Source organism: Colobus angolensis, unplaced genomic scaffold (genome assembly GCF_000951035.1).
Source record: "Colobus angolensis palliatus isolate OR3802 unplaced genomic scaffold, Cang.pa_1.0 Scaffold10, whole genome shotgun sequence".
In the NCBI taxonomy this organism is placed as follows: Eukaryota; Metazoa; Chordata; class Mammalia; order Primates; family Cercopithecidae; genus Colobus; species Colobus angolensis.
In genome coordinates, this window is record NW_012110919.1 from 23,491,581 (window position 1) to 23,496,768 (window position 5,188).

Genomic DNA, 5,188 nt, shown 5'->3' on the forward strand with positions numbered 1-5,188 from the left:
AGAACTGAAGGAGATAGAAACACGAAAAACCCTTCAAAAAATAAATGAATCCAAGACCTGGTTTTTTGAAAAGACTAACAAAATAGATAGACTGCCAGCCAGACTAACAAAGAAGAAAAGAGAGAAGAATCAAATAGACACAAAAAATGATAAAGGGGATATCACCACTGATCCCACAGAAATACAAACTACCATCAGAGAATATTATAAACACCTCTATGCAAATAAACTAGAAAATCTAGAAGAAATGGATAAATTCTTGGACACATACACCCTTCCAAGAAGGAAGAAGTTGAATCCCTGAATAGACCAATAAGAAATTCTGAAATTGAGACAGTAATTAATAGCCTACCAACCAAAAAAAGTCCAGGACCAGAGAGATTCACAAATTCTACCAGAGATACAAAGAGGGACTGGTACCATTTCTTCTGAAACTATTCCAAACAATAGAAAAAGAGAGAATCCTCCTTAACTCATTGTATGAGGCCAGCATCATCCTGATACCAAAAACCTGTCAGAGACACAACAACAAAAAAAGAAAATTCCAGGCCAATATCCCTGATGAACATTGATGTGAAAATCCTCAATATAATATGTCAAACTGAATCCAGCAGCACATTAAAAAGCTTATCCACCATGATCAAGTGGGCTTCATCCCTGGGATGCAAGGCTGGATCAACATACCCAAATCAATAAACGTAATCCATCACATAAACAGAACCAATGACAAAAACCACATGATTAATAAATGCAGAAAAGGCCTTTCACAAAATGCAACACCCCTTCATGCTAAAAACTCTCAATAAACTAGGTATTGATGGAACATATCTAAAAACAATAAGAGCTATTTATGACAAACCCACAGCCAATATCATACTGATTGGGCAAAAACTGGAAGCATTCCCTTTGGGAAGAACTGGCACAAGACAAGGATGCCCTCTCTCACCACTCCTATTCAACATAGTATTGGAAATTCTGGTCAGGGCAATCAGGCAAGAGAAAGAAAGCATATTCAAACAGGAAAAGATGAAGTTAAATTGTCTCTGTTTGCAGATGACATGATTGTATATTTAGAAAACCCCACTGTCTCAGCCCAAAAACTCCTTAAGCTGATAAGCAACTTCAGCAAAGTCTCAGGATACAAAATCAATATGCAAAAACCACAAGCATTCCCATATACCAATAACAGAGAGTCAAATCACGAGTGAACTCCCATTCACAATTGTTACAAAAGGAATTAAATACCTAGGAATACAACTTCCAAGGGATGTGAAGGACCTCTTCAAGAAGAACTACAAATCACTGCTGAAGAAAATAAGAGAGGACATAAACAAATGGAAAAACATTCCATGTTCATGGATAGGAAGAATCAATACTGTGAAAATGGCCATACTGCCCAAACCAATTATAGATTCAATGCTATCCCCATCAAGCTACCATTGACTTTCTTCACAAAATTAGAAAAAACTACTTTAAATTTCGTATGGAACCAAAAGAGAGCCCACATAGCCAAGACTATCCTAAGCAAAAAGAACACAGCTAGAGGCATCACGCCACCTAACTTCAAACTATACTACAAGGCTTCAGTAACCAAAACAGCATGGTACTGGTACCAAAACAGATATATAGATCAATGGAACAGAACAGAAGCCTCAGAAATAACACCACACATCTACAACCATCTGATCTTTGACAAACCTGACAAAAACAAGCAATAGGGAAAGGATTCCCTATTTAATAAATGGTGTTGGAAAAACTGGCTAGCCATGTGCAGAAAACTGAAACTGGACTCCTTCCTTACAGTTTATACAAAAATTAACTCAAGACGGATTAAAGACTTAAGCATAAGACTTAAAGCCATAAAAACCCTAGAAGAAAACCTAGGTAATACCATTCACAACATAGGCATGGGCAAAGACATCATGACTAAAACACCAAAAGCAATGGCAACAAAAGCCAAAATTGACAAATGGGATCTAACTAAATTAAAGAACTTCTGCACAGCAAAAGAAACTATCATCAGAATGAACAGGCAACTTACAGAATGGGAGAAAAATTCTGCAATCTATCTATTTGACAAAGGGCTAATATCCACGATCTACAAAGAACTTAAACAAATTTATAAGAACAAAACAAACAGCCCCATCAAAAAGTGGGCAAAGGATATAAACAGACCCTTCTCAAAAGAATACATTTATGCAGCCAACAAACATATGAAAAAAAGCTCATCATCACTGGTCATTAGAGAAATGCAAATCACAACCACAATGAGATACCATCTCATCCCAGTTAGAATAGGGATCATCAAAAAGTCAGGAAACAACAGGTACTGGAGAGGATGTGGCGAAATAGGAACAGAAACAGGAACACTTTTACACTGCTGGTGGGAGTGTAAATTAGTTCAACCATCGTGGAAGATAGTGTGGCAATTCCTCAAGGATCTAGAACCAGAAATACATTTGACCTAGCAATCCCATTACTGGGTATATACCCAAAGGATTACAATAATTATACTACAAAGACACATGCACATGTATGTTTATTGTGGCACTATTCACAATAGCAAAGGCTTGGAACCAACCCAAATGCCTATCAATGATAGACTGCATAAAGAAAATGTAGCACATACACACTATGGAATACATGCAGCTATAAAAAGGGATGAGTTCATGTCCTTTGCAGGGACATGGATGAAGTTGGAAACCATCATTCCCAGCAAACTAACACAGGAACAGAAAGCCAAACACCACATGTTCTCACTCATAAGTGGGAGTTAAACAATGAGAACACATGGACACAGGGAGAGGAACATCACATACCAGGGCCTGTCAGGGGGTGGGGGGCTAGGGGAGGGATAGCATTAGGAGAAATACCTAATGGAGATGATGGGCTGATGGGTGCAGCAAACCACTATGGCACATGTATACCTATGTAACAAACCTGCACATTCTGCACAAATACACTAGAACTTAAAGTATTTTTTTTTAAAAAAGAAAGGCTGAGGAAAATAGAGGCAATGAAATGAGTTTTTCATATGATTAAATTTACTAATTTAAAGAACCACCAATTATTCCGATTTTTTTTTTGCCAAGTTTTTTGTCTCAAATGTTATTTCTTTTATGAAATTAGATGGTAGTTATGGTAGTTGTATTTAAATGTTCTTCAGTTAGCAAAATATAAACCTGGCAACATTAAAACAACTCCCACTTTTTCTTCTTTTTAGTTTTTCTCATTTCTAAAATTCTGAAGTCTAGGACCCACTGAACTATCTATATCTATCTAACTATCTATATCTATCTAACTATCTCTATCTCTACTATATCACCTGAATTTCAGGTAAAAGAAAAAGTAAAGGCTGGGCACGGGGTGGTTCACGCCTGTAATCCCAGCACTTTGGGAGGCCGAGGTGGGCGGATCACAAGGTCAAGAAATCAAGACCATCCTGGCCAACATGGTGAAACCCCGTCTCTACTAAAAATACAAAAATTAGCTGGGTATCACCATACTACTCGGGAGGCTGAGGCAAGAGAATCACTTGAATCTGGGAGATGGAGGTTGCAGTGAGCTGAGATCATGCCACTGCACTCCAGCCTGGCAACAGACAGAGACTCCATCTCAAAAAAAAATAAGAAAAAAGAAAAAAAAGTAAATCAGTTTCACACAGATGACAATTATGAACAAACGTGATAAGGAAACACCAAAGTAACCCAAGAATTTATTGTCATCAACAATCCTCAAGGTTTCTACACAAACCAAATTTTTTTTCCTGCTACTTCTTAAGCCCTTTCTCTTAATTCTGCTTCAGTGAAAATGATCAATTAGAGCTAACCGTATTCCAAAGTGTGGCAACAGTGTACAGTAAGGACAAATATTTATTTTATCTTCTTTTGAGGCAGGGTCTTGCTATGTTACCCAAGCTGAAGTGTAGTGGTGTGATCACAACTCACTGCAGCCTCGACCTCCTAGGTGCAAGTGATCCTCTCACTTCAGCCTCCTGAGTAGCTGGGACCACAGGTGTGCACCACCATGCCCAGCTAATTTTTTAAAAATTGTTTTGTAGAGACAGGGCTCTCACTATGTCAGCCAGGCCGGTCTGGACCTCCTGGACTCAAGAGATCCTCCCACCTCACCCTCCCAAAGTGCTGAGATTATAGGCATGAAGCTACCATGCCCAACTAAAGAGCAAAGAGTTTTTCTAAAAGGGTTTTTATGTTCAAAGACTGGAACTAGAAATCTAGATTTAGAAACCTGAATATATTGTTTGTTTAAATCAGGTGACCGGTTCTCTTTCCTTACTATGACTCTTCAAAAGTCCAGGACCTCTTCCTCTGCTTGTATAAACAAGGGAAAGCCCCAGCTCCTCCTATCCCCATTTTTTTTTTCCTCAAGAACCAGCTAGAGAGGAATTTTAAAAAGTAGAGATATTTTATCTAAACTGATCAAATTATAGAAGTAGGAGAAAGGAACTTTAACGTTTCACTTGTATATCCCTCTTTGGTATTTTAACTTACATAGTGAACAACACACCAAATTTTTTAATACAGAAAAAGTAAAAATCATCCATTTATAAGGAGAGTACATATTTCCGTCTTGGTCTCCAGATCTCTAAAGAGTATTAAACTAGCTACCAGAATGCTCCAGTAACATGGACAGAGACGAAAGAGTCAAGTTTGGGTTTTTCATTGGAATAACAAAATAAGCAATTACAACATCTAATTCCCAGCTCTAAAGTGGAAGGAAATAGGAAGTATTTTTAAACAGTTCTTACTAACTGGGTGTAAAGGTAAAAATTAGCCTATAAAGATACATTTAAGGAGGCCAGGCGCAGTGATTCACACCTGTAATCCCAGCGCTTTGGGAGGCCCAAGAGGTGAATCACTTGAGGTCAGGTGCTCAGGACCAGCCTGGCAAACATGGCGAAACCCCATCTCTCCTAAAAAAATATATATAAAAATTAGCCTTAGCCAGGCATGGTGGTGTATGCCTGTAGTCCCAAGCACTCTGGAGGCTGAGGCAGGAAACTCACTTGAACTTGGGAGGCAGAGGTTGCAATGAGCTGAGATCATGCCACCGCACTCCAGCCTGGGTGAAAGAGTGAGACTTTGTCTCAAAATAAATAAATAAATAAACAACAACAAAAAATTAAGATAAAGATCCATTTAAAACATTCTCATCCTTTTTTTTTTTT

General features: G+C 38.2%; 1 protein-coding gene across 1 annotated transcript in view; it reads right to left on the reverse strand.

Annotated features, from left to right (window-relative positions):
• TMEM116 (transmembrane protein 116) overlaps nt 1-4,934 on the reverse strand; it is a 44,008-nt gene extending 39,074 nt beyond the window's left edge. The window contains exon 1 of the mRNA XM_011936696.1: nt 4,769-4,934. The gene's annotated coding sequence lies outside the window, so the exon portion shown is untranslated. The remainder of the gene's footprint in view (nt 1-4,768) is intronic.
• Nucleotides 4,935-5,188: the final 254 nt, after the last annotated feature.